Source organism: Oncorhynchus clarkii, chromosome 18 (assembly GCF_045791955.1).
Source record: "Oncorhynchus clarkii lewisi isolate Uvic-CL-2024 chromosome 18, UVic_Ocla_1.0, whole genome shotgun sequence".
Taxonomy (NCBI): domain Eukaryota; kingdom Metazoa; phylum Chordata; class Actinopteri; order Salmoniformes; family Salmonidae; genus Oncorhynchus; species Oncorhynchus clarkii.
This window is the reverse complement of record NC_092164.1, coordinates 32,429,633-32,439,238: the sequence shown is the minus strand read 5'-3', so window position 1 is coordinate 32,439,238 and position 9,606 is coordinate 32,429,633. Positions and strand designations below refer to the sequence as shown.

At 41.3% G+C, this 9,606-nt stretch overlaps 2 pseudogenes; one reads left to right on the top strand and one right to left on the bottom strand.

Moving 5' to 3' along the window:
- The first annotated feature begins 794 nt into the window (after nt 1-794).
- Nucleotides 795-4,418, top strand: LOC139372300 (uncharacterized; annotated as a pseudogene).
- A 1,529-nt stretch (nt 4,419-5,947) lies between these two features.
- Nucleotides 5,948-7,176, bottom strand: LOC139372298 (uncharacterized; annotated as a pseudogene).
- Between the last annotated feature and the right edge of the window lie 2,430 nt (nt 7,177-9,606).

Below are 9,606 nucleotides of genomic sequence, written 5' to 3'. Positions count from 1 at the left end.
TCTAATTAAGCTTAAGTTACTACAATGTGTGGTGACGTGTGTATTATGGAATGAAAATAATGAAAAGCAATCTTTCATTTTTTGCTGTTTTGAATTATCAGCAGTTTTGTAATTAAAAGGAATCACTCACTTTGGTGCAATTTTCACGTGGTACATTTTCCCAACTCTTAGCATAAAGATCTAAACAGATCATCAAAATGCATCATGTTTCAATACTCTAAGTACATGTTCAATTGACTGAGTACAACAAACAAATTCACAAGTCACTTTTTCACTGCACCAGATCACTTTCAATTTCCATTTTTTTGCACCTAAACGTCTATATCGGTGGGCGGCAGGTAGCCTAACAGAAAGGTCGCTGGTTCGAATCCCAGAGCCGACTAGGTGAAAATTCTGTCTGTGTGACCTTGAGCAATTCACTTAACCCTTATTGCTTCTGGAAGTCGCTTTGGATAAGAGTATTGTATTTATTAGGGATCTCCACAAGTTGATGCCGAGGCAGCAGATACTCTTCCTGGGGTCCAAACAAATTAAGGCAGTTACACAAAACCAGAAATAAAACAGTACATCCTATGACATTTTCACACCACTACATATCTACATTACAAAATGTATAATACCACCATACAACAATATTACAATGTACGTGTGTAGAGTGTGTGTACTAGCGTGTTTGCAGGTGTGTTTTTCTTCACTGTCCGCGTTGTTCCATAAGGTATAGTTTTATCTGCTTTTTAAATCTGATTTTACTGCTTGCATGAGTTACTTGATGTGGAATAAAGTTTGATGTAGTCATGGCTCTGTGCAGTACTGTGCGTTTCCCAAAGTCTCTGAACTTGGAGACGGTGAAGAGACCCCTGGTGACATGTCTTGTGGGATATGCATGGTTGTCTGAGCTGTGTGCTAGTTGTTTGAACAGACAGCTTGGTGCTTTCAACATGTCAAAACCTTTCAAAAGACAAGAAGTGACACAGTCAATCTCTCTACTTTGAGCCAGGAGAGACTGACATGCATGTCACTGACGTCAGCCCTGTACATTTAAGCTGCTCTGTTCTGGGCCAAATGTAATTTGCCAACCTCTTTGTGGCACTTGACCATATGACTGGGCAGTAGTCCAGTTGCAAAAAAACTTGGGCCTGTAGGACTTGTTTTGTTGATAGCAATGTCAAGAAAGCAGCTCTTTATTACTTATCTTAGCTACCGTTGCATCAATATGTTTTGACAATGAGAGTTTTTTAATCCAGGCTTACTCCAAGCAGTTTAGTCTCCTCAACTTGCTCAATTACACGATTTAGTTGAGGCTTAGGGTTTAGTCAATAATTTGTCCCTTAAACAATGCTTTTAGTTTAAAAACATATTTTGTACTAGCTTACTGCTTGTTACCCATTCTAAAACTAAAGTAAGGGGCCTAGAGAACAGCCCTCGGAATGTCCAACTCTACCTGGATTATGTTGGAGAGGCTTCCATTAAAGATCACCCTCTGTGTTCTTAGACACGTAACTTAATCCACGATATAGCAGGGGGTGTAAAGCCATTACACATAAATTTTTTCCAGCAGTAGATTATAATCAATAATGTCCAAATCTGCACTGAAGTCTAAAAAAAACAGCTCGCACAATCTTCTTATCAATTTCATCCAATCATCAGTCATTTTTTTACGTGCTGTAGATGTTGAATGCCCTTCCCTATAAGCGTGCTGAAAGTCAGTTGTTAAAGGAATCCCTGCCCAGGTTCACCCATTTTGAATGTTATATGGGGGCGGTAGGGTAGCCTAGTGGTTAGAGCGTTAGACTAGTAACCGGAAGGTTGCAAGTTTAAACCCCTGAGCTGACAAGGTACAAATCTGTTGTTCTGCCCCTGAACAGGCAGTTAACCCACTGTTCCTAGGCTGTCATTGAAAATAAGAATTTGTTCTTAACTGACTTGCCTAGTTTGTGCATCTCTGAGTGATGTTTAGAGGTCGACCGATTATGATTTTTCAACGCCGATACTGATACTGATTATTGGAGGACCCCCAAAAAAATACGATACCGATTAATTGGAATTTTTATTTATTTATTTACTTGTAATAATGCCAATTACAGCAATACTGAATTAACACTTTTATTTTAACTTAATATATAATACATCAATCAAATCAATTTAGCCTCAAATAAATAATGAAACATGTTCAATTTGGTTTAAATAATGCAAAAACAAAGTGTTGGAGAAGAAAGTAAAAGTGCAATATGTGCCATGTAAAAAAGCTCAAGTTTAAGTCCCTTGCTCAGAACATGAGGACATATGAAAGCTGGTGGTTCCTTTGAACATGAGTCTTCAATATTGCCAAGTAAAACGTTTTAGGTTGAGGTTTTTATAGGAATTATAGGACTATTTCTCTCTATACCATTTGTATTTCATATACCTTTGACTATTGGATGTTCTAATAGGCACTTTAGTATTGCCAGTGCAACAGTTTAGCTTCCGTCCCTCTCCTCGCCCCTACCTGGGCTCGAACCAGGAACACATCGACAACAGTCACCCTTGAAGCACCGTTACCCATCGCTCCACAAAAGCCTCAGCCCTTGCAGAGCAAAGGAACAACTACTCCAAGTCTCAGAGCGAGTGACGTTTAAAACGCTATTAGCGGACACCCCGCTAACTAGCTAGCCATTCACATCGGTTACACCAGCCTAATCTCGGGAGTTGATAGGCTTGAAGTCATAAACAGCTCAATGCTTGAAGCACAGGGAAGAGCTGCTGTCTGACAAATGGCTGCTGGCGATTTGTCTCCGGTAAGATACATTCTAGTACATTTTGAAAGCCTTTGATACCATAATTGATTGATATTTGATACGTTGTTTTTATGTGCAACCTAGCTAGCTAAAGGGCTCTCTATTAATAATCCCTACTTGACATCAGATGTACTTTTACAGAATGTTCATTAGGACTATAACTTTTCCCAAAGTTGGTTTATAATCCTTTTTTAATTATGCAATGTTACCAAATGAAAAGAAAGGTGCCTTCTGCCCTGATGAAGGTAGGCTAGTCTTCTCCAGGACCCATTGTTGTTCAAGACAGTTAGTCATCCATTACATTCTTATTGTACTCACATACACTCTTAGAGAAAAAGGTTCCAAAAGTGTCCTGCTTTCACCATAGGATAACCATTTTTGGTTCCAGGTATAACCCTTTGGGGGAAATGTTATACATGGAACCCAATAGGGTTCTACTTGGAACCAAAAGGGGTACTACCTGGAACCAAAAAGGGATCTCCTATGGGGACAGCTGGAGAACCCTTTTAAGTAGATAGTACCATTCTTTCTAAGAGTAGAGTTGGCATGGGCTACAGTTTATTGATATAGTCATAGACTGAATTGTACAGTTTCACGGCATTGTTAATGATGGTTGATGAGTATTACAATTTAATTAGTAGAGCATAATAAACTGTAGCGAGGTAGCTATGCAGTAGATATAATATGTGGGTGGAATTCAAGTTACACACAATATTGATCATTATTTTGAATTATGTTTTCAGATTCTTGGCGACAGGAGACTCCTACAGGACCATAGGATTCAGCTTCCGAGTTGGACGGTCCACGGTGGCAGGCATTGTCCCCTCTGTGGCACAAGCCATTTGGGACTGTCTAGTTGGTAAATACATGCCTGTCCCCAAGGAGGAAGACTGGAGGGCCATCGCTGCCGAGTTCTAGGAGAGGTGGAATTTCCCCAACTGTCTTGGCTCCATTGACGGGAAACATGTAGTAATCCAGGCTCCACCGTGCTCACGTTCGCAATTCTACAACTACAAGGGTACATATTCAGTTGTACTCTTGGCTGTTGTTGATGCCATCTACTATTTTCGTGTTGTCAATGTTGGTGCTTACGGCAAGGGCAGTGATGGCGGGACTCTCCGGGACACTGCCTTCGGCCAGGCACTTCAGGATAGCACCCTGGAGTTTCCACCACCTGCATCACTCCCTGGGGCTGAAGACCTGGGACCTGTTCCCCACGTCTTCGTCGGCGACGAGGCCTTCCCTTTAAGAACCAACCTCATGAGGCCCTACGCTGGACGCCAGCTGCCATTGCCAAAGCCTGTAAGGATCTTTAACAAACGACTATCCAGGGCAAGGTTAGTTGTTGAATGCGCCTTTGGGATTCTGGCAGCCCGGTGGGGAATGTATTGGAGCGTGCTTGGTCTCAGCCCCTCAAATGTCGATGCCTGCGTAAAGGCCACATGAGTTCTCCACAACTACATGCGGAGGTCATTCCAGGAGCTGCTCCGGGTGGAGATGGCCACGCCAAATGGTCACCAACCTGATGTCACCAGGGCAGGTGCCAACAATGTCCCCAGACAGGCACTGCAGGTGAGGGAGAAGCTGACAACCTACTACTCATCGGCAGCAGGTGAAGTCCCATGGCAGTATGCCGTGGAGTGAAACAGGTCTTTTAAGATCAAACAAAGGTTATTTTAAGAACCATCCACCATTGTCCATAAAATTGCATTTTCCCCCAGATTACTTTATGTATCATTGTCTCTCTTCGTTTGGAAGCTATATTTAAGTGAAATTTGGGAGTAAAGACCACACCTTAACCCTTCCCTCTCCCATTAACATCAGTATTATACACACCTGGCATGGTACACCAGGTGAGCGGGAGCACTAATTAAGGTTATACGACATACAGTTAGTATGATAACAAAGGGAAAGGGTAACCTAGGTAACCTAGGGTCCATACAAATAGTACAGTTTACCACCATGTTCACTGGCCTGACAAAATACAGGTGGGAAAAAAAACTAATTAGGAAGAGAATGTTTTTACTTTCATCTCGTCTTAGATCTGCAAAGGTGTAAGGAAGAAATAAGCAGATGAAGTCTAAATGAGATATTAATAAACAACTGAAACAACTGACTATGAAAACATAATTTAATTAGTATTCAAGTACAGGAAAGAACAGGATAGGTGTGTGTGTTGTAAAAATGTTTTTAAAAATAGAACTATTGAAAGAGATGTGTGTGCGTGTAAATAAAATGTTGTGTAAAAAATGAATGTGTAGCCTGTAATCTGTAAGAGAACAACAAGAGCATGTATTTTTGGCACAACTGCAGACTGATACAGGGACTACTCATGAAGCCTAGACGTAGTAGGGGAACTTCAGACATGGCCATAAAGAGAGAGAGGGCAGGGCACTGGAGATCTGAGGTACAGAGAGGAGTAGAGAAGAGGAGTGTGTGTGTCTCTCTGGAAAAAATAATATGTAGCCATAACACAGCTAAACAAACAAATGGCACCTGGACGTCATGGACCAGTCGATTGAACTTAACTTCACAAACAGTTTCAACACCCTGGTTTTCAAGTGGTTTTAAATGAAAGAAATATATTCACATTTAGTCTTGTAGGAGACCAACAAGAGCATCTGTGAATTCTCCGGTGTATGAGTTTCAATTTTGTCAATTCAGAAATCTATGTAACACTAATCATTTATGCTATCCTAAGACTTTATAAAAAATGACTTTATGAATTGACCGGATTTAAACGGAACTGACGTGTGTGAAAAGAAAGGTACAATGAGAGAGGTCAAAACAACAACTAGGACAACTCCTCTCCTCTTCCTGTGAGCTGGTCGGCTAAATTCACTCCATCTCCGGAAGGGAAGAGAAAAACAACACATACAAGCTTAACATAACATAAATCTCACCTTTGTTATATTAACTAAATACTGCTTGTGTAGTGTAGTTATAGGCATAAATATTGGAACAGTGCGGCAAAGTTGGTAATACTCGCTGTTTACTCATGGAATTTGTATTTCAGATCAAAAGATGAATATGACAGCAAACTGTTGTTTTGGGATATTTTCTAACCTAGAAACAACAGCTATACATTTGCCTCATATTAATAATTTGATCTGAAATACCAATTAGCCTACATGAGTAGGCTAGTAGCCTACTTTACTTCACTGTCTCAACACTTATGACACTTCCTGTGATGTAGAGAAAACATTTTTTTTACCATTGAACTCGGCTTGGAAAAGCAGCTGATACATTTTAACCTTGACTACCGCTTTTCTTTGCTGAGGCAGCCTCTTCAGTGTTGGCACCAGGCTCATGGCAAAGAGGGTCTCTTCATCCTCCTTCCTGTGAGCATCAGGTTGGGCTGCATCCCTCTCGACGGCTTGGAGGAGCCTTGCTGAAACGAGTTGAGTGGATCTGGGGGCTGGTACCTCTGTGGATGCCTGGTGTGACGTTGTTCCTCTTCGTTTCTCTCTCTGTTTCTCTCCTTGTTTGTCTCCACGGCCACATCCTGTTCAACGAGGTCCTCAGTGGTCCCTTCCGTGAGGTTCATAATAATCTCAGGTGGTCATAGATCCAGAGGTGCTTCCTCCATTTCATCATCTTCCATGGCTGCACCGGTAGTGGTCATACTCGTGGATGATGTAGACGTTGTAGAGGGTCTCGCTCCTCCGGTGGAGGCGATGGTCGCACTTGTAGATGACGTTGAGGGTCTTGACGAGGGTCTTGGCGACAACACTTGTGGATGACGTAGTAGAGGGTCTGGCTGTTAAATTGCCACTCGTTGCCCGAGGCACAATAAATGGATCCAGAAAAGAAAGACTGTGGCAGAAGTGCCAAGGCTGCTGGCCTGAAGCTGCTGACCCAGACCTCTTCTTCTCTTTCTCTGCCCTTCTATCTCTCTGATACCTGTCCCTGAGTCCTCTCCACTTCCTCCTACAGTCTTCTTCTACATAGACATGAACATGATAAGCCAAACCATTACCTAGCATAACTATAGTTATTAGATAGCTATCATGGACATGTCACCTACTGTACACATAGACACACACACACACGGTTATATGACCAAATTATCAGGGGTACAGTAGTATCTACCATTTCTATTACTATTTATCTGACATTCACACTCTTTCAAACATGATTATTTGGGAAAGTTATCAGGGGTAGTAACTAGCATCATTTATATGACTATTTCTTCACACACACACACACCTCATTGGCTAGGTTAGCAAGCCAGGTTAGCCACATCTAGCACAAGCTCACTACTAAACTGATCTGGCAATCCTACTATCGTGGACACGTGTCTCCAAGCAGCATTTTTTGTGATTATGTCCCTGTAGCTGTCTGCAGTTGTGTCAAAAAGACATGGTTTTGAGGATACTGCGAAAAGGATTCTATCCTCCATGTGTCCAACCGCATGCGACCAGTGCAAAAGGTACCTTCATCAGTATAGCTGCCCAGCTGTGCAAAATGTTACGCAGCAGTGATGAAATGACGCAGTCGGTGTGTTCAAAGGCGTAAGGTTTGCGACAGGCGTAAATGAAACATTATAAAAATGTTTTTATTTCGCTGGATTAGAACTTGCAACCTTTGGAACTCACTGTTGCCCCTCGTCGCCAGTTTCCACGTCATCTCCCGACGTCCTCAGACATGGATGAACGTCGAATACTAACTTGCATCAAGGGTGACCTGGCTGAATTTTTGAATTACTCATCAATTCACAGGGATTTAACCGTTTTTACAGTCATTTTTGTTATGTTCTGTTAATTACTGATGTCCCCTTTAAGGATGGAGCACCCTTGGTCATGCGCAGTATTGTTCTATGTTATTCTGGTACTAACTAGTTTGAGTAAATGTGAAGCTCCAGTTCAATTGCTTGTATTCCGAGTCTTTCTTATTACATAAATAAGTACTAAGTGTTAAGACACTACAATTTTCTTAATGGGTGCATGCTTATTAGTAACTGGAATAAGACATTTCATAAATGTGTCACGGGCAGCATCTGGTTGCTCCTCATTACACAAGACAGACCAGCAAATATTCTTTACATCATCAACATAGAAATCACTACAAAACCACTTGTATGACCTCTTATACACTATATTACGCCCAGCCTTTGGATCTTGGGTTTTCCTAGATATGGATACTGTATTGTGATCACTACATCCAATGGATTTGGATACAGCTTTAAAGCACATTTCTGCAGCATTGGTAAAGCTGTGATCAATACATGTTGATGATTTCATTCCTGTGCTGTTTGTAACTACCTTGGTAGGTTGACTGGTAACCTGAACCAGGTTGCTGGCACTTGTTACAGTTTGAAGGTATTTCTCGAGTGGACTGGAAAGCCAGTCAATATTTAAGTAACCCAGAAAATATACCTCTGTTGAAGTCACACACTGTACATTATCAAGCACTCTACACATGTTATCCAGGTACTGACTGTTAGCACTTGGTGGTCTATAGCAAGAAAATTTCACTTTAGATGAGGCAGGATCACCTGTTGCCATATTACTTCAAGAATGTCTGTTAAATTACTCAAATGCAATGTACAGTGCCTTCAGAAAGTATTCGCACCCATTGACTTTTCCCACATTTTGTTGTGTTGCAGCCTGAAGTTAAAGTGGATTAAATTGACATTTTTTTGTCACTGGCCTACACACAATACACCGTAATGTCAAAGTGGAGTTGTGAATTTTTTTACAAATTCAGCAAAAATAAAAAGCTGAAATATCTTGAGACAGTAAGTATTCAAGCCCTTTGTTGTGGCAAGCCTAAATACGTTCAGGAGTAGTCACATAATACATTGCATGGACTCACTATGTGCAATAATAGTGGTTAACTTGATTGTTGAGTGACTCAGTCGAGGTGAATCTGTAACACAGATTAAACCACAAAGACCAAGGATGTTTTCCAATGCCTCGCAAAGAAGGGCACCTATTGGTAGATGTGTAAAAAATACGTAAAAAGCAGCCATTGAATATCCCTTTGAGCATGGTGAAGTTATTAATTACACTTTGGATGGTGTATCAATACACCCAGTCATTACAAAGATACAGGTGTCTTTCCTAACTCAGTTGCCAGAGAGGAAGAAACCACTCAGGGATTTCAACATGAGGCCAATGGTGAGTATTAAACAGCTACAGAGTTTAATGGCTGTGATAGGAGAAAACTGAGGATGGATCAACAACATTGTAGGTACTCCACAATACTAACCTAATTGACAATGAAAAGGAAGGTAGGTCTTGGCTGATTGTCTGAGGTCTTGGCTGATTTATTTTGATTTTCCAATGTCAAGCAAAGAGGCACGGAGTTTGAAGGTAGGCCTTGAAATACATCCACAGGTACACCTCCAATTGACTCAAATGATGTCAATTAGCCTATCAGAAGCTTCTAAAGCCATGACATCATTTTCTGGAATTTTCCAAGCTGTTTAAATGCACAGTCAACTTAGTGTACTGTCTGTAAAGTTCTGACCCACTGGAATTGTGATACAGTGAATTATAAGTGAAATAATCTGTCTGTGAACAATTGTTGGAATAATTGCTTGTGTCATGTACAAAGTAGATGTCCTAACCAACTTATCAAAACTATAGTTTGCTGTTACGCACGCCTCTATGAAGAGGGAACGCAACACCCTGCTACAACTAAACTCTCTGAAGTGAAAGAGGTATGGACTGTAGGTGCGAGTAAGGATGACAGACAGAATGTGGTACCGCTTACAAGGACTTTATTCCTTTACACGGTAATATGGGGAAAAGGGGCTGGACGGAACCAAAGCAAAGAAAGTACATCTCAAAGCCCCCCCCCCCCTCTCCTATCTTACCTGCCTACC